This window comes from Sapajus apella, unplaced genomic scaffold (genome assembly GCF_009761245.1).
Source record: "Sapajus apella isolate SASKATOON/1434 unplaced genomic scaffold, GSC_monkey_1.0 scaffold4, whole genome shotgun sequence".
Lineage (NCBI taxonomy): Eukaryota > Metazoa > Chordata > Mammalia > Primates > Cebidae > Sapajus > Sapajus apella.
This window is the reverse complement of record NW_022436944.1, coordinates 9,378,920-9,402,928: the sequence shown is the minus strand read 5'-3', so window position 1 is coordinate 9,402,928 and position 24,009 is coordinate 9,378,920. Positions and strand designations below refer to the sequence as shown.

Sequence of the window (24,009 nt, the reverse complement as noted above, 5' to 3'; positions counted from 1 at the left end):
GTGTAAAAGTGTTCCTATTTCTCCACATCCTCTCCAGAATCTGTTGTCTCCAGTTTTTTTAATGAACACCATTCTAACTGGCCTGAGGTGGTATCTCGATGTGGTTTTGATTTGCATTTCACTAATCAGTGATGATGAGCATTTTTTCATATATGTCTTCTTTTGAAAAGTGACTGTTCATATCCTTCACCCACTTTTGAATGGATTTGTTTGTTTCTTGTAAATCTGTTTTAGTTCTTTGTAGATTCTGGATATTAGCCCTTTGTCAGATGGGTAGATTGCAAAAATTTTTTCCCATTCTGTTGGTTGCCAGTTCACTCTAATGGTTGTCTCTTTTGCCATACAGAAGCTCTGGAGTTTAATTAGTTCCCATTTGTTGCCAATGCTTTTGGTGTCTTAGTCATGAAGTCCTTGCCTATGTCTATGTCCTGGATGATTTTGCCTAGGTTTTCTTCTAGGGTTTTTATGATGTTAGGTCTTATGTTTAAGTCTTTAATCCATCGGGAGTTAATTTTAGCATAAGGTGTCAGGAAGGGGTCCAGTTTCTGCTTTCTGCACGTGGCTAGCCAGTTTCCCCAACACCATTTGTTTTTACGTTAATGTGTACACACCCCTCTTAACCCTGATGACTTTTTATGCCAATGGGTAAGAGAGTGTTAGAAAAAGACACTGTGGTCAAAATAAAAGGGAGAGCATATGGATAAACCACATGAGAATCACAACCATTCATTTCTTTTTAAGAACACACATTTCCACTGTGAATATCTGATAATGATGTTTACTTTGTCATTTTAGGTTTAACTAAACAGTCAATTAGAAAAACATGAACTATGCTTTAACTGGTCATTGGTGTAAATTGGATTATACCATTTTTTGTTTGAATCATCTGAAAAAAAAATTAAATCAATATTTTCTTTAAAATTCATGTCTAAGAATCTCTAGTTGGCACCTGAATTCACTGAATAATCTGCCTGGTGCTAGGAAGGATGCTAAGATAAACAAAACTGTCTCTGCCCATAGAGAGACTATAATCTAGAAGGGAAAATAATGCACATAGAGACTCATTCTGCTTTACGTAAAGCAGAATGTTCTAGGAGGAAGACAAAGTACTGTGACAGCTGAGGAGAAAGGTTTGATTGGAGCCTGTGGAGAGACAGAGATCAGACAAGCCACAACAAGCAGCTGGGATTAGGGTCAATACTGACAAGAGGGGTGGACTTTTATCCCCAAATAAATAAACTTCTTTCCTTTTCTAGAAAGGGGAGTCCAGCTTTTCTAATCTTAATATGAAGATGATGACACAAAGATGTGTTTGAGAAAGTGAATCACATGGGCCAAGTGGTCTGCATTGTGTGTGAATGCCCCTAATTTCACTTAGCTGTAACAATAAAAAGCAAAAAAAAAAGTTTCAAAACAATTTTTTTTTTACTTTAGGTTCTAGGATACATATACAGAACATGCAGGTTTGTTGCATAGGTGTGCCATGATGTTTTGCTGTACCTCTCAACCCATTATCTAGGTTTTAAGCCCTGCATCCATTAGGTGTTTCTCCTAATGCTATCCCTCCCCTAGCGCCCCACCCCACAACAGGCCCTGGTGTCTGGTGTTTCCCTCCCTGTCTCCATATGTTCTCATTGTTCAACTCCCACTTGTGAGTGAGAACATGTGGTGTTTGGTTTTCTGTGTCAGTTTGATGAGAATGATGGTTTCCAGCTTCATCCATGTCCCTGCAAAAAAACATGAACTCAATTCTTTTTAATGGCTGCATAGTATTCCATGGTATATATGTGCCACATTTTCTTTATCCAGTTTATCATTGATGGGCATTTGGGTTGGTTCCAAGCCTTTGCTGTTGTGAACAGTACTGCAATAAACACATATGTGCATGTATCTTTATAGTAATATGATTTATAATATTTTGGGTATATACCCAGTAATGGGACTACTGGGTCAAATAGTATTCCTGGTTCTAGATCCTCAAGGAATCACCACACTGTCTTCCACAATGGTTGAACTAATTTACACTCCCACCAACTGTGTAAAAGTGTTCCTATTTCTCCACAGCCTCACCAGAATCTGTTGTTTCCTGTTTCAAAACATTTCTTATATCTGATCTTTTCCACAGTCAATGCAAGGGAGAATTTTTTAAGTGCAAAATGAAAGTTAATAAAATATCAGATGACAATAGCTCAATTGCTAGAATTTGGCTCAGCCTAGAAAACCAAACTTGTCTTTGACTTTGCAAACCACATCACATGGAGCTGGCTTCTGAATAAAATTTGGCTTCTAAAAAAAACAAACAAAAAAAGCTGGTGAGAAAAATTACAACAATTACAACTGAGTCACATCAGTGTCAGGATCCACCAGTCGGTAACTGCTCTCATCTTTTGCTCCTCACTTCAGTTAGGGTTCCCCAACCAATTCTAGCTGCAGGTACACGGGCAGCCACACCTAGAGACAGTATGGGACCAGAAAAGGAGCACTCCTGGCCCTGAAGTCTAGGCATTGCTTTTTATCCTACCATTTGGCCCTGGATAAGTCATGTCTCATTTCGGGTTTTTCATCTGCGAACTGCCATGCCTACCATCACAGGCTTGTTGTGAGTTTTCAGGGAGGTAAGCCATGTGAGAATTCTCTGTAAACTGCTGCCTAAATGCTGAGTGTCTGCATTAACACCATCAGCAGATGGTTTTTGCCATTAACAAGGAACCTCCCTTACTGAGCCAAAGTGCTTTAATTTTGTCATCCAGGCCTTTCTTATTGCTGCTTTCACTTAGCTGTGTGGCCTCAGATAAGCCATTGAAACTTTTTTGAGCCTCATTTTTCTCACATTCAAAGTGGACCCTTTAATTATGTCTGCACTGCCTATCTTGGAGGTTCACTATCATAATCTAATAAAAGAATGTAAAAGTGAATTACAAATATAAAGCACCCCATAAATATTAATGTTATGCTGATATGGAGGTTCCACCTGGATTTCTGACCCAGACTTCTTGACTGAGTGCCAGACCCTTTCTTTCAAACCACCCACCTAGATGTAGCTTGTCACCTGCTGCTGTCTTTAAGCCTTCAAACCTTCTCCTCATCTTTCAAGTCCTGCTTGCCTCTCTGATTCTAGCCCACTGAGTGCTAATACAGCACATGCTCCTTCCCTGCAGTGCCCCACTCTACCCTGATCATGATTCCAAAAACCATATTTCAGAACCAAGCTCCTTCTACTCCACCATTCTGTGTCCGAGCCCCAGCCAGGCCATGAATTTTCAGAACCTGACAATTCCAGGTTTCTTTTTCCATAGCCTGCAACTCTCTGTTGCTTAGACTGTCAAACTTCACAGCTGATTTTGTCTCATTTCATTCCTGGAAGATTCAAGTAGGGCATTCTCAGCATTGTCTGGACGTCGGAATCACAAGGGCAATCTAAAAAGAATAACAATGCCTGGGTACTATCCCATGAAGATTCTGTTATGATGGGTCTGGAGAGTAGTGTGAGCGTTAGAATTTTTCAAAACTACTCCTGTGATTTAACTGCATAGCCAAGTTTGAGAACTGCTGACTTACGATGTTGTTCCCAGCCAAGTTGTAACCTGGGATGGGGGTGGGGACTGGTGAGACAACCCACCTCTCACCTGCATTGGGTGTGGCGGCCAGAATCTACAACAAAGACAAGCCCTCAGCCAAATCCTGACACCTTACACTGAAATTAACTCCAGATGGATTAAAGACTTAAACATAAGACCTAACACCATAAAAACCTTAGAAGAAAACCTAGGCAAAACCATTCAGGACATAGGCATAGGCAAGGACTTCATGACTAAAACACCAAAAGCATTGGCAACAATAGCCAAAATAGACAAATGGGATCTAATTAAACTCCAGAGCTTCTGTACAGCAAAAGAAACAATCATTAGAGTGAACCAGCAACCAACAAAATGGGAAAAAATTTTTGCAATCTACCCATCTGATAAAGGGCTGATATCCAGAATCTACAAAGAACTAAAACAGATTTACAAGAAACAAACAAACTCATTCAAAAGTGGCCAAAGGATATAAACAGACACTTTTCAAAAGAATACATATATGAGGCCAAGAAACATATGAAAAAAATGCTCATCATCACTGGTCATTAGAGAAATGCAAATCAAAACCACATTGAGATACCACCTCAGGCCAGTTAGAATGGCTGGCGTTCATTAAAAATTCTGCAGACAACAGATTCTGGAGAGGATATGGAAAAATAGGAACACTTTTACACTGTTGGTGGGACTGTAAATTGGCTCAATCATTGTGGAAGACAGTGTGGTGATTCCTCACTGTCTAGAAACAGAAATTCCACTGACCTAGAAACAGAAATTCCATTTGACCCAGCAATTCCATTACTGGGTATATACCCAAAGGATTATAAATCGATCTATTATAAGAACACATGCACACGAATGTTCATTGCAGCACTGTTTACAATAGCAAAGACTTGGAACCAACCCAAATGCCCATCGATGATAGACTGGACAGGGAAAATGTGGCACATATACACCATGGAATACTATGCAGCCATAAAAAATGATGAGTTCATGTCCTTTGTAGAGACATGGATGAACCTGGAAACCATCATTCTCAGAAAACTGACACAAGAACAGAAAATCAAACACTGCATGTTCTCACTCAGAGGCGGGTGTTGAACAATGAGAACACAGGGACACAGGGAGGGGAATGTCACACACTGAGGCCTGTAGGGGGGATCTAGTGTAGGGTCAGCGGGGTGTGGGGAGGGATAACATAGGGAGAAATGCCAGATATAGGTGATGGGGAAGGAGGCAGCAAACCACATTGTCATGTATGTACCTATGCAAAAATCTTGCATGTTTTTCACATGTACCCCAAAACCTAAAAAGCAATAAAAAGTATATTAAAAAAAATAGCAGCTAGTCCAATTGGATCACCAGGTCTCAGGCAGCAGAACTCAGTAAAAAGAGGAATAGGTATGTCAAGACCAGATCTTGGTGTCCCCAGTCAGGCATTGTTTAGGTTCTATCCCTTGGTTTGGGAAGGGGACATGGTTAAAGAAAATGAACACGACTTTCCCTAAAGCAAACAAGAATAGAATTTCCATGGTCTCAAAAATCAGCCTTTAGTTGATTCTGATTTGTTCCCATCTACAAATTTGTACGCATTCTGGGTCCTGGAAACCTTGGTCTTCCCCACATACAGTGTCTGATTAAAAAAAAGAGATGAAGGTGGCAGGATCCTCAAAGGCCAAACCTATCATTTTATGCCAGAGAAACCTGGGGCCCAGAGAGGACATGACTTGTCCAAGGTCACACAGCAATCTGAAGGCAGGCTTAAGAGTAGAGGACAGATATTCTGTCACTACCCAACAATGGGCCTATAGGAAGTTGATTTGTGTATCATGTATTTAAGCCATGAAGTCAAGAACTATGTGGAATATTCTTTTAAAATAGATCGCTACTTAGAAAATTTGTGACTCACAAAAATGTTTTTTAAAACTTTCTCCATTTTGAAACTGTAGAGAAAGATACTTTGTTAAGAGTGGAAGCCCAGCAGGTGAGACTCAGGTACTGAGCCACTTACTGTAAAGGGAAGAGAGAGAGAGAAAATCTGGATATTTTATTGGATTTTTCCCAGAGAGCTGGAGATTAATTATTAAGATTTTCTAATATATTTGCTCTGTAATTTCTTGGGGAGGGCAATCACCTCGTTGAGATGCATTTTTTACCAAGGGTCAGGGTATTGATTCCACTAAGGACTCATAGTCAGATGCCAAGTACGTGTGAATGGCATTTCCATATAGGTGAATGTTAGGCCAAGAGTAAGCCACTAGTAGATTCATATCCCTGAAGGACTGAAGCTAACAGGGGCTGAGTCTGATGAAATCTACCTACAGACCCAGATGGCCAGAGAAGACAAGCAAGGCAGTGACAATAATATGTGGCATTGCACTTAAGGCATTGTTGTAGCCATGTCTCGGAAAAGTATACAAGTCAAGCAAATGTTACCAAATAAGTTGAAACAACTTTAGCTATTTTAAGAAGCTGGGGAGAAAAATCACTGTGGGAATACCCTATGATTTGAATAACCTATTTCACAGGTGGCACAACTAAGTTCAGCAAGATTATGTGACTTGTCAAGGTGACATGAAAATAATGATAAGCCCAATCCTAATGATTAAGGTTATTTCACATTCAGAGTCTATTTTACTATCACACCACAGATGTCTCAAGTAAAAGAAATGCAGGCAGGGCTGAAAGACCAGGAAGCCAGAGTTAGCAAGAACAGCACCAAGAAGTAGGTTTGGTGAGCCCACTTCTAGGACTGAGTATAAGACATCCTGGGCTGGTAAGTAGTAAGTAGGTGGTTGGAGTTAGGACAGAGGCCTAAGGCTGCTGTCAGCCTTTATGGAGGAAGGGATGCCGCTGTTATCAATGAGAGTTTCTGGAAAGTCTGTACACCCAGGTTGTATCTGCACTGAAGACCATCTGAGCCGGCCGAGTAGTATTGTTTGTCTCTGTAATGACCACTCAGATATAGCATCGACCTAATAAAATAACGTAATGGAATTTTTTACTCTGATCAGATGGTTTCAGGCCCAGTTTAGGATGACTGATCACATTCCCTGAGCTGTTCTGTCATCCTCCCTCCACTGGAGCTTGCTGGGTTGGCCGGTGACAGGATTTGAGCAATGTTGCCTTATGGCTTAGGTCTCTGTTTAACTTGAATAAGTATTGTGGGACTTAAGTCAGCTATTGAAAATAAAGAATAAAAGCATTCTGTGTCTTTTCTCTGTGTTGAGGGAATGATGGAATAATGGACTTCATTTTAGAGAAAATCAGATATATCAATATTTTCATCTGGATACTGAGAGCTTTCATACTTGGGTTTGGAAAGATGAACAAAATTCATAGCAAACTAAATGCCTTATGTATATCCCAGAAAATTTTCCTCCATGAAAAAGAGATCCTATAAGAAATCTATACCTCACTTTCTCTATCCTGTGAAAGTTAGAGATCTTTTCTTACATTTTAAGTGATACCTAATACATATATGCCTATGTATAAATGCTCCTCTAGTTCATTTGGGGGAACAGAAGGAAGAGAGCAGAAGTGTTGAGAAGTTGTAAATAAATATTCAGGGTGAGAGGTTCAATTTTAACAGGGTAACAAACTTCCACTTCATAAAGTAATTCATTAAGAATTTTCCTTCCCAAACCTCTTGGTCACCCTGACCTGACTTTAGAAGTATCAAAGAGTGAGAAAGTCACATGTATCAATCATAAATGTGTATGTTCATAAAAATATGCAGAAATTTCTAAAGATCATGATTTTTAATAAAGGATTTTATAGAAGCACACAACAACATTGTATTCACATGGTATTTGTCAAGTTAATTTTATCTAAATAAAGTAGCAAAATAAAACCCTTAATATAAGTATGATTGGGAAATTTTTTACTATAAGAATTTTTTCCCATATTACAAAATCTTGCAGACACTATTTGTCTCTGTAAAAATTAAATATATTCATTTATACATGGTATTTTAAAAATAAGAGATGATGAGAAATTCTGGATGTGGTTACTGATGACCATGCCTATAATTAGCTCCAACTTCCTCATTAGGGAATGCTGCTTTTAAAAAGTAGGAGATTCTAAGAATAATAGCTCATCTAATTGAAGATCATTATAAACAAATTAGGATGTATTTGTGAGTTGTGCTAATGATGCATGTTAAATGAATAAAGTGATATCCTGGTGCAGAATTATGGTGAATATCTTTGTCTTTACCATTCTTCGGAATTATTATTTCTTATGCTTGTGCTATTTCTATGTTTTTTGTATGTGCATGACATTTTGGAAGTAGGGAAGTTGCAACACTGGTGCTGTGCTTTACTAAATGAATGGAGCATTTCATTTAGTGAGCAGGTATGAGCTGTATTAGAGGAGCAAGAGAAGCCCTTAATGGAAGGAAGGAAGGAAGCTATAAAGAGATTGTTTTGTTTTATTAATATCTGATTTAAAATATCATGTATTAAATGTTGATTCAACAGAGTAATATCATTAAGGAAAATATGAGATGTCAAAGAAAAATATGTACAGTAGTCTTCCCTTATTCTCAAGGAGATGTTCCAAGACCCCCAGTGGCTGACCAAAGCTGTGACTAGTACTGAACCCTATATATACTATGTCATTTCCTATACATGTTTGCTGTTCATACATTCCTATGATAAAGTTGAATTTATAAATTAGGCACAGTAAGAGATTAACAACAATAATAAAATAGAGCAATAATAAAACTTAATTAAATGTGCCCCCCAAATATCTTACCCTTCTCTACTCATGCAGTTTTGGGCTGCAGTTGACTGCAGGTAACCGAAATTACAGAAGGCAAAACCACAGATAAAGGAACACTACAGTATTTTTAAAGAATGTTGGCAAAATATATTAAACCTCAAACCTGCCTTAGCAATTAACAAAACTTTTGAGGATGTCTTCTATGCAAGGAATTTTAAGCACTTTATCATGCGCCTACTTGCAAAGTGATGCAGAGCTCTGAGGAAATAATCCAAAAGAAACTTTAAAAATCATTATAATATGAAATCATCATTAATTATCTTAATGCAAATGTGTCTGTGTGACTCATGGCACTGATCCAGTGACAACTCTTCTGTCCTCCCCAGTAGTTGTCTTTCTCAGGAACAGGTGGCCCCACCTGCCCGACCACATACATCCCTCTCCTGAGAAAGGTCCACTCTCCAGGATCTCACTCCAGCTGCTGAGGGCACTCCCTGGAGGATGTGTTTAACTACATCCTCCCCAAAGACAAACTACAAGCCCAGGAGAGTGATCTCAGCAGGCAAAGTATTCAGGACACACGAGTGGCCTCCTGGCTTCTTTTTCCCTTTGGCTCCTGGAAACAAAGAATAAGGTAACAAGTGGACTCAGCGTGGACAATTTTTAAATGTTATACATTTAGTTCAGCCTCATAACAGATGAAGTGACTTAAAAAAAAAAAGAGCTAATGGTTTGGGCTGGTTGTAATAGCTCCTTGTAATAGGTAGTAAAGAGTTTTCTGGATTGACGCCAAACTTAACTTCAGTGAAAAACACATGAAAGTAATTGCTTAGAGAACTTGTACACTGAAGAACAGTTCATGACATTTTAACACGATAAATGATGGTGAAATACCATTAGGGAACTAATCTTTACTGCATGGAGTTAGAAAGTTAAAAGAGAGAAAACTGAAAGTATTCTTTTATCTGCTTTAAAATAATAAAAAAAAATTCCTGAGGGAGCTATATATTTGCTAGAAAGTACAGGGGCTTTCCTGAGATTGTACTCAGATGAAATAAGAGGTTTTGTTCTGAATGCACTTAAACATGTATCTTCATGTAGACTTGTTTTCACTGAATACCTTCATGCTATTTCTGTAAGCATTGCTTCATTGTTCTAAACTTTGGCATCAAGAATTACATGTATATTTGATGATTCAAAGAAGATAATTATAAGTTTCTCTTCTCTCTTTTTCATTACGCAAAATGTAATGAGGACACATTTACTCTCTGCCTCCTCGGTACTCAATCATGTTTGCTGTTCATTCACATTATTCACATTCTTAGATGTCCTCATGCTCCAACTGCTGCTATCCCAGGTATGGTCTCCTGGGCTCCATGGTAGTTTTATAATGCTGAGATCAAAGCTCAGAGATTTAATTGCAGCCATTTTAAGGTTATGGCCCAAAAAATTTAATAAAATGAAGATTGAGGGGAGTCTTGCTTTTCCAGGATTCTTGCTCATAATGAGAATCAGTCTTTATTCATTTGACAAGTATCACTGAGCACCTCCTATGTGCCAGAATCTAAGGGGATGGAGATATGAAATGTGAGTAAAAGTCCTCACCCAAAAAAGACTACACATAACTGCAATAAATCAGCAGCTGAACAAGCTATTAAGGTACCATGTGAAAAAATGATATATAACAAAAAGATGTGATGAGGCTGTATCAGATAGAAATATTCCAATGCAAAGACACAAAGTAAGACTAAAACTCAGGGTAGTCCAAACAAAAAGCTAATTTATTAGCTTATATATCTAAAACAGAATTATTTGTAACTATATTTAGAGATAGATCTTTTAAAAGGTTACTGAGTTAACCTTTTAAATGGGGTCATTAGAGTGAGACCTAATCCAGTACAACTGTGTCTTTAAAAGAAGAGGTTTGGACACAGGCATGCACAGGAGGAAGTCCACATGAAGACACAGGGAGAAGAGGAACATCCACAAGCCAAGGAGAGAGGCCTCAGAAGAAACTATCCTTCCCAAAACTGTGATCTCATACTTCTGGCATCCAGAAATATGTCTTCTGTTTAACTCAGTCTGTGGTCCTGTATTATGGCAGCCCTAGCAAACTAATACTGGGCACTGACTCAGGCTCCATGGCAGCTTCTCATCAACTCTTAGCATCACCCTTTGGGCTACAAAATAGCATCAGTTGTTCCACACTGTACGATTTCTCACTATGTTATCCAGGTGCAGCAAGAGGAAGCTTCTAGTAGCTCTCCGTGTTTTAGAATTCCCACTCTCTCCTATGCCTTTGTCTGAACAGTTGCTGTGGCTTAGGGAATGCAATTTGTGGACGAGCGTAAGCCAACCAGGACTGCCCCGGAAGGTGGGTGAGGTCAGTTCCATCCAAACCACATAAGGTGAGGTCCCCAAAGGAAGATAAAGGTATATTTGTGGAGCATAGCATGGAGATAACCAACAAAGACCCAAAGAAAGTGATCAAATCTACCTGGAAAAGCTAAGCAAAAGAAACCCTGAGGAAAATTAAGGTGGGTATTAGAGAATGAATAGGTGTTTTGTAGAGAAGGACTCAAAGAATACACACAAAGGAAGCAGCACATATAAGGGCACAGAAGAGCCTGCTATATCTGGTAAGGTAATCGATATGTCCCTGTATACCTGGAAATTTCCAGTTTTAGCCCTGGAAGTCCTACATCCTGAGAACTCCCTTGGTTCCTGGCAGATATAGATTGCCTGGAACTGTATCTATTTTAAATGGAAGTCCCACATCCCAGTACCCCTCAGATTTGGACAAACTTGGGTGGTTGATCACTCTCTGTTGGGGGAATTATGAGCAAGGATTATGAAGCAAATTGGCGGGAGATAAAATTGGAAAGACTGGCTGAAACTAATGGCAAAGGGCCTTTCGTGCACCCTAGTTTGAAGTAGAGAAAAAATCTGTAGTGTTCCTCTGCCATGTTGCAAAAATAAGTTAGTAGGACATTATTCTATGGGGGTTAGAGGAAGTGTGTGTCAATCATACAAATGCCATGGACCTTTTGCCACTTGACCTGTTTCAGGAAGTTCGTGGACCTTGAGGGCGATATAGCATTTGGGAGCAGCAGAAAGTTCCAGGCCAACTCCTCTGACTCAGAGACACTGATCCCTGGGGTCAAGGGCAGCGCTCTTCTTGGCACACTGCGAGGCTCCACAAATGGTTGTTGATTCTTGGTTAACAGGTTTCCCTTAGTAAATGGAATTGCCTCTTCATCTTCAACTATCCCGTCTGCATACCTTCCTCTAAGAACTTTAGCTCTTTTTTCTTTCTACCTTTTCATGCCTTCATTTCCAATTGCCAACCTGGGGCTTCAAACCCACCAAACCTACTAATTAACTGCTCACCTTCCCCACAACATTACCTCTTCCACCTACTGCCTTCCGTCTATTGAGGACGCTGCCATTCTCCAGCCACCCACCCCCATGCTGTGGAATACACCGCAGCCAATGAAAACAAGTGGCTGAAGAAAACCAAGTTGCAAGCAATGATTATTTAGAATGATCTCATATTCATATAGATTACATCTAGGTACTTTCAGATATATATTAATGCAAACATATAGGAAAAATCATCGAGAAGTAGATATACCAAGTACATATACCAAACTCTTTAAGATACAGTCTCACTCTGTAGCCCAGGCTAGAGTGCAGTGGTACAATCTTGGTGCACTGCAACCTCTGCCTCCCTGGTTCAAGCAGTTCTTGATATACCAAACTCTTTTTTTTTCCTTCACCAAATACTACATGGATGATTCCAGACAAGTTTATTAAACACTTCTAGGGACTCATTTCATATCTGTAAATTGGTATACTATTACCCGTTTTGCATACTATTTGGGACAACGTAGACTTAAATAATTTTAAAAATACATATTGATGATCTTTCAGCACTGACTTAAAACCTCCCAGATCTGTGGAACCCCAGAAATTTCATCCCCATTCTACTTTAATACCTGGGAAATCACAATACTGTAAACTGCCCCAGCTAAAAAGTCCAAAACCCTGAAATTCCCTCCTTTGGGTAGTCCTTGCTTGTGCACATGCTCCCGCCGGCTAAATATATCCTTGCCCTTATCCTGACAGCCAATCATTTGCCCTTTCTCCTGGATTTTAATTTCTTCTGGATAAGGGCCTCACACACTTCCTAATTTCATTCACCTTACTGCCCAGTGGGGCTCAATGCCAGGCATTGAAGCCTCTTCTCTTGCAAGCACCCTGGAGCCCCTCAACTCTTCCTTTTTTCACGTTTTGTAGCAGCTTGTACTTTATTATATATGTAACCTTGCCATGCTGCAAGTTAACTCCCCGTCCCTCCACCCCACCGCCAATGTGATCCTCATATCAGCTCCCTCTTGGGGGCCACTGAGCTGCCTCACTTTCCTTCTGGGCTGAAGTAGTGGTGCCCCGCAAGCAGGCAGTGGGCAGGGGGAGATCCACAATTAGTCGTCACAGTTCTCTTAAAAGTATTAATACTGAAATAAGCACTCTTGGGGAGCTGCAAAGGATATTCAGGATGGGATGCAGTGGGAGCTACCCCTCATCCAAGGTACAGGCTGGAATGACTACAGCTGGTCTATCGTGGGCCTCAGACGGTGAAGAGGGAGTGTATTCTGGGGCTTAGTGTGGGTGGGGCAAACTTGTTCTGGTGGATGATGTTCTTCACATCTAGGAGAGTCTGGTGGTAGACACAGGCCTGACAGTAATAACACCAGGTCGACAGGTCGATGTAGCTGAAGACCAGTGGGTGTCCAGAGTTTCTGTGGTGTTGGAGCATGTGGGCATTGATGTAATGACCACAGTAGACCTGATAGAGAGACACACCCAATTCTCTTGGATTGTTCCGCAGTCCCCACAAGGTTGGGTCACGTCCAGGCCTGCCGCAGGTATGGGGCTTACTGCCACCAAACGGGGACCAGGGCAGTGGTGTTACAGCATAAAATATGGCCTGGTCAGTGAGGCCCCTAGATTCCTGCATCAGCATCAAATCGGCCATGACCTGACCTCCAGCTGCCTCTCCTAGGTTCTCCTCTCTGGGGCCTGAGATTCTGGGGTCCCCTGAGATTTGCTGCCTAGCTCCAAGGTCCTGAGACTCCCAATCAGTGCACTGGAAGATATCTGGGGTGTAGTTCCCTGCACAGGTGAGGTTGAAGGGGTCTGGTAGTCTGTGCTCGAGGCTAGAGGAGTCTGGATCAGCTCAGTGCCCCCTAGAGCTTCTTCTGATGTAGTCTGGTCCAGTGTGGCTCCCTCCATGGCTGCCTTTGAGGTGGTCTGGGCCAGTGTAGCTCCTCCTACAGCCTCCTCTGAGGTAGTCTGGCCCAGCGTGGTTCCCTCGACAGCCTCCTCTGAGGTGGTCTGGGCCAGTGTGGCTGCCTCTGAGGACTGGTCCTGAGTGAGTGCCACCACAGCTGTCTCTGACTTAGTCTGGCCTGGAGTAGACTCTTTCCCAGATGATGCTGAGATGACCTTCCCCATGCCTGCTTCCAGAACCTTCTTTTCTCATGTGGTCGTCCACTCAGCTAATCTAGGTTTGGCTGGTTAGGGTGCCTTCTTGGTGATCAACTTAGAACTGGAGGGTCCCTCTTTGTCTTCTACTTTCATGACCCATAAGCTGCACCAGTATCTGTGAAGGACTTGGATGGTTTCAGTGATTGAGGCCAGGGCCCCTGATAGTAGGAGCCATGGCAGGGTCAGCAGGGATGGGGGGTCTTCAAGGACGGAGCAAGTGCAGGCAGCCATGGACTCTGAGATGGATGTCAGGTTATAGCCACCTTCTAGGATAAGGATAATGCTGCCACTGGCAAGGCCCATCAGCAGGTGGGTGAGGTGGGCCTAACCCTCAGGTGACACCTGGCAGCCCCCCCCAGCAGGTCCCCTGTGCAGTGTCAAAGCCAGCTGAGACCTGCAGCAGTTCTAGGTTAAACTTGTAGGCAACGGAAAGCACCAGGCGATGCCAGGTGGCTAGGTAGGCACCATCACCTATGCAGGGCCCATTCCATGCCACATTGATGGTGAAGCCTGTGCCCACAGCCTGGCCGATTTGGCTGCTGGTACCCTCATCTCCCATGGGGAAGGTGGTGCTGTGATCATAGCGGTGCAGGGACACACAGAGCACACTGGGGTCATCCCCAAACATGTACTGAGTTCCATGACCATGGTGGACATCCCAATCCACGATCAGGATCTGCAGGGCACACCCACTGATAGCCTAGGCATGGCAAGCAGCCACAGCCATGGAGTTGAAAAAGCAACAACCTCAAGCTGCGTCCTGTTCCACATGGTGTCCTGGGGAATGCACCACAGCAGCACCATTCAGAACCTCTCCTGAGAGCACGGCCTCCACCAGGCGGCAGGCAGTGCCAGTGGCAAGCTGTGCACAGGCAAAGGTGCTGGGGCAGATGTAGATGGAGTCAACGTTAGAACTCTCACTGTGCAGCTCCCGAGTTTTCATCTTCTCTGCAGCCTGGAGATGAGCTACTTACTCAGCACTGTGGCAGGTAAACAGCTTAGCCTCTGTGGCAGGGTGCAGCAGGTGCAGTGGCAGGGTGAGGCAGCTCCTGGCAAGGCCCAGCTCCTCCAGATGGCACATGATCTGCAAGATGTGCTGGGGTACCTCGGGGTGGTGGCTGTCCCACAAGTCACAGTGATTCATCATACGTTGGTCATAGACCAGCCCTGTGTGAGACTGTAGCACTGGCCATGTCAGGATTGGGAGCACAGAGGACTCCCAGGGTACTTCCTCCTCTCTCCTCTACATTGTCCTCCTCCATGCTGTCCCCCTCCATGGTCTCAGCTGATCTCACAGGAACTTCCCAGAAGGGCTCAAGGGCTTCCAGAGCACAGGAGACTGAAGCCTGGGCACTCCGGCGGGGGGTACCTGGGGACTCCAGCATGGGGCAAGGGTCTCCCACAAGGGTGTGGAGTGAAGCACTGATGCCTTCAGCCAGGGTGCAGAGGTTGTAGCCACCCTCCAGAGACAGGCTCAGCTTGCCTCCTGACAGACCCATGAACAGGTGGGTTAGCTGGGTAAACCCTGCTGGAGTGGCAGCCATCTCATCCTTGGGGTCCCCTTGCAGGGCATCAAATCCAGAGCCACTAGGACCAGCTGAGGCTGGAACTCAAGGGCAACTGGCAGCAGGATGTGCAGGAAAGCAGCAATGTAGTCAGCATCCCAAATCCCCACCTGGTTCCAAGGCATATTGATGGTATACCTTTGGACTTGGCCAAAACCTGTTGTGGACCAGTTAGAGGCCTGCAAGTGGGGCCAGAACCAACCCTGCTCATAGCAGTGGATGGAGAAATAGAGGACACTTGGGTCCCGATCAGAGGTGAACTGTGTTCCTTGACTGTGATGCACATCCCAATCCACGATAAGGACCATCCGGATGCATTGTTTCTGTTGAGCGTAGCGAGCTGCCACAGCCACGTGGTTGAACATGCAATAGCCATCTGTGAGACTGTGCTGGGCGTGATGTCCAGGAGGCCTAATGATGACCATGCCATTCCAGATTTCAGTCCCCAGGACCACATTCACCAGCCTGAGGACAGAGCCCAAGGCCAGGCAGGCACAGGAGTATGATTTCGGATGAAGATGAACTGAGTCACAGATGTCTGCTAGGACGCGGAGTTCTCCCTCATTCATGTACTGGGTTGTTTCCATCAGATCAATATATTCTAGGCTATGAACATCAGTTCTTCCTTTTCGGCAAACCGGGCCTGAAAGGACACGCAGAAACCTAGGAGGCCCTCCCGGATCAGTTGATCCCTGATGGCATAGAGCCGCTCAGGGCCTTCTGGGAAGCTGTCATCCCAGAGGCAATGGAATTCATTTAGCTGCTCATCCAGCACCAAGCCAGTGCCAGCCAGTGCTTCAGCCTCAAGGTTCAGATCCATCCCTTGCAGTCCCATGATTAGGTCTTCTTCAATTGCTTGGCTGACCTCCTTCATTTTGCTTTTCTTCTTTACCTCCGCTAGATTAGGGATGGAGCGGGGAATGGCTCCCTTTTCAATGTTTCGCTTTGAAGTGACACTGGAGTCCTGAGGGGATGACTGGAGGTTCTGCCTACTTCTTTGCTGCCTGGTTGTGGTGGAATCCTGGCCGGTTGAGGTCATAGTTGAGGCCTTTTCAGCCTATCTCTGGCGATAATCACCCACTCTTTCTTTCAGCCCATCCTGCCTGGCCTCAGCCCCTCCCTCAACTCCTTGACTGCCCACTGAAACTGCCTTGCCACTTTCCAGCCCCTGGAAACACTATTTAACAACCTTTTTTTAAAGTTCTCAAACCATGCTGACTGAACTCAGTTTCAACGCTGTTTTCCAATGCTGGCCCCTCACTGCTGATGAAATTCCCCGCTTGGCTCTTCTGAACTTGCATGTATAGCTCTATTTTCAACCCCCTAACCTGACTCCAAGCAGTGGCATTGCCTCCTGCACTGCAGAAACATTCAAGTTAATATGAAAGCAGCAATCACAGCATCGCTCTAAAAGGACCCACTCACTTAAGAGTCTCTGGAAATTCTAATAGGCACTTCAACAGCAGCTTCCCACAGTTTGTCCTGTCTCTTACCACTTTTTTCTTGAAGCTTTCTCTTTCCTGTCATCCTTTACACTGCACTTAATCCTCCTGTTTCTCTCATCATTGGTTCACCTTCCTCCTTCAAACCCTAAAAATGTAACCTACCACAATCCTGAACCATAGTCCTTGACCCTCTGCCCTCTGTGTCCTCATTGAAAACCTCATCTATCCCCATTACTTTTGCCATTGCTTCCAAAGAAGTTGCTTTCCTATGCCATGCCTACAATTCCACCAAATACTCAGAGGATTCCATCAGGATATTCCATAGCCAATTCAAACTCAACATAAAATTTATCTTGTTCCTCCCTCTCACCCTTTCTCCTAACTGTGTCTATTAAAACACTGCCAATCTCCCATTCACTCAGTCATCCTTGACTTCTTCCCCTTTTCCTGTCTTTGCCAAATCATACCTAGTCTAACTCTTGAATCCATCACTGCATCCTATTCTTATTTTTACTTTCAAACAGTTACTGTCCTAAGAGTGCCTGATGGGAAATGGAAGGGGGATCCTTTTATTTTTTACTTTATATATATCTCTATGTTTAAATTGTTAAAAAGTAATCATATGTAACTATTTGCAAGCAAAGATAATACATGTTAATTGTGGAAACATGAAATTAAAATAATACATGATCATCACAGAAAATTAAAATTGCAAATAAGCATAAAGAGCAATATAAAACCATCTGAAGGCCAGGTATGGTGACTCACACCTATAATCCTAGCACTTTGGGAGGTCAAGGCAGGCGGATCATCTGAGGTCAGGAGTTTGAGACCACCCTGGCCAATGTGGCAAAACCCCGTCTCTACTACAAATACAAAAATTAGCTGGGGGTGGTGACGCACACGTGTAATCCCAGCTACTCAGGAGGCTGAGGCACAAGAATCACTTGAACCCAGGAGGTGAGGTTGCAGTGAGCTGAGTTGCACCACTGCACTCCAGCCTGGGCAACACAGCAAGACTCTGTCATAAAATAAATAAGTAAATAAATAATAAAAACCATCTGAAATGTCACCACCAGAGGTACCATTGCTAGCAGTGTGGGAAACCGCCTACCAGTCCTTCCTCTGGGCACCATTGCTGATGGCGATGCAAAGACTAATGAAGGCATCTCCCCAGCTTGCCTTGCCGTCCTCCCCACTGACTGTGACCCTTAGCAAGTTGCAAAGCCCTCTCATTTGCTTCAGCACTTGTAGGGCCTCTGGAATCTGTCAGTATATTTTCATTACCATCACCCTTGTCAAATCTCTCATGATTTCTCCCCTGCTCTCTGGCAGTGGCCTCCTATTGGGCTTTCACTTATTTCCTGTCTCCCTCCTTGCATCAGTCACCCGACAGCCTCTAGATTAATCTTCCTAAAGCCTAGCTCTGATCATGTTATTCCCTTGTTTAAAAACCTTCAGCAACTCCCTATCGCCTATAAAAAGTGCCAAACTCCATGATCTGGACTAAAACTGAACTTCACTGTTCCCTTGAGAACTTTTCTTCCCCTCAGTTCTTGTTCATATTATTTTCTCTAAGAGAAATACCATTTTATCCAAGCATTTCTATCCATTACAATGCCCCTCTTTTAGATAATTTAACAAGTATGAAAAAAATTTGCACAAGAATGAATGTTCATTACAGTCAAGTCTATGACAGGGGAAAATTAAAGCCAACTTAAAAGTTCACCAGAAAGCAACCAATTAGGTAAGTATGGTACATGCAGTTTTTCAATGGAATACAGTTCAGCTGTTAAAATGACACATGTATGTATATATACACATTGTATTTATTATATAGACATAGGAAAAACCTATAGAATATTCTCAATATTATATAGACATGGGGAAAGTCTATAGAATACTGTCAATCTATATATATAGTATATACATACCATATATAGCATACACTGTATAGTATATATGTACACTGCATTTATTATATCGACATGGGGAAAGCCTATAGAATATTGTCAATCAAAACAGTAAATTATAGAATTCTTTTGTAAATATATTTTAAAAGCTCATTTGCAGAGCTTTTTGGAAAGACATTAAATTATAATAGAGGTAAACTTTAGATGGTTGAATTTAGTTGATATTTACTTTGTTTTGGTATTTTGCATTTAATTTGAATTTATTTAAACACAAGCCAATTACAGCTGTTACCATATATTGCGAGCTATTTGCCACGTACTGTATTTGATGTTTTACCTTTGATTATTTATTTAGTTTTGACTGTCAGGGGAGCAAAGAAGTGTTCCCAGGGTCATACCACTAGTGAGAGGCAGAGATGGGATTCAAACCTACTTGTCTGATTCCAAAGCACCTCTTAGGCATTCCGTTACATAATACTGAAGTATCATTTTTCCAAAAATAAAAGCTAATAAAATATGTTCTCTCAGTCTTACACAGCTGCACTTAATTGCTCCCCCAAGACCTTCTCTCGTCCCCATATCCCCAAGTATGACAACCATGGAAGAAGGCAGAATGAAAGTTATATAAGACAGACACACAGAGCACAAATAAAGGTTTTAAAAATATAAACAGCATCATTGTACATATTACATTATCCTATGAATTGGTTTACATTTAAAATATGCATCCTGTATGTCTTCCCTTGTCTGTACATATTGATCAAGCTCAATGTATCTGTGAACACTTTCATAGTAACCTGTCATGTGGATGTGCTATAATCATTTAACCAGTCCCCTATGGATGATCATTTATGTCATTTGTAAATTTTGCTACTATAAACAATACCAGAATGAACATCTTTGTCTAACTCTTTGTCTGTTCACATGTGAGACTGTCTTTTGCAAGATGGATTTCCAGAAATAGAATTACTAGGTCAAAAAATATAGGCCTTTTCCTGCATCAGAGTTTCTGAAAACGTTAGCAGCAGTGAGAGACTATGATTCAGGAACCAGCTGCTTATATTATTTTGTGGCCTCGTTTCCTACTCACAGCCTCACCAGCATTGGCAACCATGTACACATTTATCATCCTAACATCTCCAAATTGATTTGTAGAAAAAAGTAACTGGAGTATGAACTCCATGAGTTCTGGTGAATGAAATGTCGGCCAACAAGTTCCTATACACCCTTGAGCAATAAACGATCCACAGGTGACTCCCATTTCTTTTTCTGTAAAATAAGACTTTTCTAGCTCTGGCACTAAATGTTTTTTAACTCTAAAGACAATGATTACATTTTACTCTTCCAGCTTCTTAGATTTTGAAATATGTATAGATACTGTAAAGGGCTATCTTGCCTCATTGAAAGTTCAAATGGTATGGTGATAAGACCACATTAAAAGCATTTATAAAAGGTCCATGGTAAAGAGTTCATTATGGTTCATTAAATCCCTTCATGCTTTTATTCATTCTAGTTACTGTATTTCCTGTAAATGGGATTTACGCCAGGGCCACGTTAACACCATTTCACATTCTACCATGCTATTACCCACTGAGCTTGAATCAATTGAATGAAAGAGGCCTTTTCAAGTGTATTGATTTTCATTTATCCAAACTCATCTGTTTGCTTTGCCGCATGCCCATACATGAGAACAGGGCACAGCTAATCTTCTCTATGGTGTTGCTTTTTTCCCTTAAGCATTTAATACTAGAAGAGACATATGACAGGCATTGGCATAAAAATTGCAGAATATTCACTAGAACTACAGTTCTTTATGGGTGATATAAGGACCTGGATCTCATTCTCATATCAGAAACAATGTAGCCTAAAGCAACACATTATCGCCTCTCTTCCTTCATGAAAGCAGTCACCTCCTACTCTTCCAGCCCCCAGAGAGCTCAGACCAGGGATACTGTCCTCCTCCCCCAGAAACAAGTAGAGGATTGTTGCCTGTACAGTGATTCTTCTAAGTGCAATTTTTTTGCTGTCAGGATGCTAAGTTTTCTGCTGCTGCTTTCTACAGAAATACTCCTTATTTCTTTGGTCAGGTATCAAACTGAAAATTTGAACAAAAGGAAGTATCCAATAGGGAAAATAATATTTTTAATGTACATTTTAATGCTCTTGTCCTACATTCCTAGCTTAACGTGTGTGTGTGTGTGTGTGTGTGTGTGTGTGTGTGTGTGTGTGTGTGAAAAAGAGAGAGACCATTTATTTTAATCCACAGAATTTTGGAGATGGAAAGCATTTTAATAATCTTTATCGAATTGTTGTGTTAGTCACTGGGTAAGTAGCTATGTGGTGGAAGATTAAATGATATGTTCTAGGCTTCTAGTAAATAGACCTTGACTTCTGCTCAAGTAAATACTGAAATATGTTTACCTGGATGATAAATACTGACTAAAGCAAAGGTCAGAATTTCCTTTGAGTTGCAATAAATATTTCCATACACGCAAACAAGATTTCATGTTATAGCTAATGATTGAACATTATCCAAAGCCACAGCAAAAAATATTATTATCAAGCAAATTCTAAGGCATCTTTCTTTTATGCATGATACTATACAGGATAATCACTTTTGGCTTAGTTAAGATCTGATGGCAGATGTTGGCCTAAATGTTGGATAAGCCTGAGTCCTTACTGTGAAACAGAAGATGAATAGATTCATTTATGAAAAGCTCAAGGTACATAAATATGACAAAGATTAGACATTACTGACTTAAATAAAATGAAAGATTAACAAAATTTGAATATGATCCTAATTAGTGAATGAACTATTTTTCCTCCTACACATTCATATGTGCTATGTTATACAGTTTTTGAGAAATAATTCATAGAAAATATTTTTTAAAAAATATTTTTCTTTCAAAAGAGAACTATATCATAGTAAGTGTAAAACATTTGAATATCATTTAGCTAGGGAGTAAGAAATATAGAAATGTATCTTCAAGAAGATTATAATCTAATTGGGGAGAGGAGCAGATACATGCAAATACAGAATTGTGTAGTTGTTAAGAACATGAGATTTTGTAGTCAGCTACTTGGGGAGTGGAGGGGGGATAATCATGATTACACTGCTGCACTGTAGGCTGGGTGACAGAGTGAGACCTTATCTCAAGAATAAAAGGAAAAAAAAAACCGTGAGATTTGGAATGTTAATAAGTATGAATTCTAGCTCTGGTACTATGACTTCTGACAAGGTTTTCTGAACCTTAGTTTTGGAATGTGTATGAAGGGAATAATAGAATTGATTTCATAGGGTAACAATAAGAACTAAAGGTCTGGAAAGGCCTGAAAAGGTACCCAGCAAAAGGAGAGCTCCATAAGTGGTAGCAGTTGTAATGATGTACTGCTACAGTGACAGATGAAAATACTTTTATGGAGGTAACTCATAGAGGTACATGATGACTGCATTTACAATAAAACACTATTTTTACCTTAATTCCAGAGGAGAGCTCTTAAAATTGTATTTCATGGTTTGTCAACACTTCAAAAAGAGGTGGGATTTGAAATAGATGCTGAGAGAGGAATAGGGTTTTATTAGTTATAAAAGAGGAGTGATGATCCTTACAACTGCCAATAAAATAGCAGTCGTCTGTTCAGCCTGGGCCTGAGCACATCCTCCTTCTGAATGTTCTTTTCTGGGTTAATTACCACACCAACATTTGCTCCAGGTTTTAAAAGTATTTTTTCAACTATTTCTTCTGGGTCCCCTTTGTTGGCACTTCTGCTTGATCTGTTTCAGTCCCCCCAAGTGAAAAATCACTTTCAATAATAAATAATGTTAAAAAATCAAATAAGAAAAATGATAAAAACAAAAAATATCACCCTCCTGTTAATACTTTGAAGGTCCTTACCAACCTTTTTGTACCTCTCTGTCTGTGTGTTTCTCCCTCTGTGTGCGCGCATGCGTACACATACACACGTGTCTAATCTCGTTTCTTCCCTCAAAAATATGCAATATGCCATAAATATCTTTTCATGCCAAAGCAAAACCTCATTATATTTAAATGAGAATATCACATTTGATTGATATATATAACACAAGTTAATAAACTCTTTAATGGGTGTTTTAGTTGTTTCCAGTTTTTTTTCCTATTAGGAAAAAAGTGCCATAGTGCTACAGCGAACATCCTTGTGCATTCATTTTGGTCCACTTACATGATTATGGTTATCCCTTAAGAAAAATAACTAGAAATAGAATAGAGGGACCAAATGCACATTTACAATTTTGGTATTTAGAACCAGAAATGACAAGCAAAATCACTACATTTTAATCTTAGAAGACTTTTTAAAAAGAAAAAGAAGAAGAACTGGCCCAGTCTTAATTTTCATGAATAAATAAAACAACCACTCTTTTAAAATTAATGTTTGAAACCAAAACTTGAAAAACACGAGTACATAATTAGAAATAGTTATTCTAATTGGGTAATTCTATATAAACCAATGTCTTAACAATAGGAAAAAATGAGAGAAAAAAATTATCAAATTGAGGTGTTTTTATTGTAGAAAGTCTTCCAATTAAACTAACCAAACTTTTCAAGTGTCTGACTACACATTTAAATTAATTGACTTTCCAGTGCAATTGTCTGACATTTTAATTAGTTATTATACAATGTTGAACTAAATTGAGTGATTGTAAATCTCTTGTATAGAGGACCTGTGAACTAGCACTAATTTAATCCATTCTATGTAATTCTCCTTTCCTCTCATTTCTTCTTAGAATATATTGAGTAATTTACTTTTATTTAATCATGGGTTGTCTTGTTTTCTCATTCACATATGAAGCCTCCAGTCAATGTGACCCGATTGCTCCAAGTGTGGCTTCTTAATATTATTTTCTTGATGTAATTCTCAGATTTATTATAATAGGCTGAATTTAATGATTCTGTCCTGTTGAATATGTGTCTGTGTATACCAGTCTAATTACTGAACATTGTAATTTCCTTAAATCATTGTAAAAGTTTTAGAACCAGAAAATTTATGGTTATTTCCCAAAATTTAGCCCTCAAGGTACATATGTCCCCAGAAAATGTCATATGTGTTATCCAAATACATACACACACGTGTGAGTGGACATAAGTAAATTTGGGAAACAGATAAACAGTAGGTTTTTCTATTGAAGGACTTTCATGAACCTATATGTGCTCAAATCCTGTATTACACACAACCATTTACAGAGTGACCTTGTGATTAA

General features: G+C 40.8%; 1 protein-coding gene, 1 long non-coding RNA gene and 1 pseudogene across 7 annotated transcripts in view; 1 reads left to right on the top strand and 2 right to left on the bottom strand.

The window, feature by feature from the left end:
- Nucleotides 1–24,009, top strand: part of LOC116539304 (schwannomin-interacting protein 1) — a 785,902-nt gene that overhangs the window by 351,052 nt on the left and 410,841 nt on the right. The gene's annotated exons all lie outside the window — the stretch shown is intronic.
- LOC116539362 lies at nucleotides 10,576–11,506 on the bottom strand. Its single transcript, XR_004264017.1, has 2 exons — nucleotides 11,382–11,506; nucleotides 10,576–11,344 (listed from the first exon to the last, which is right to left on the bottom strand). It is a non-coding gene; the product is annotated as an uncharacterized LOC116539362 (long non-coding RNA).
- On the bottom strand, nucleotides 12,027–17,652 carry LOC116539297 (annotated as a pseudogene). Its single transcript, XR_004263986.1, has one exon. The product of XR_004263986.1 is annotated as a histone deacetylase 6 pseudogene (transcript).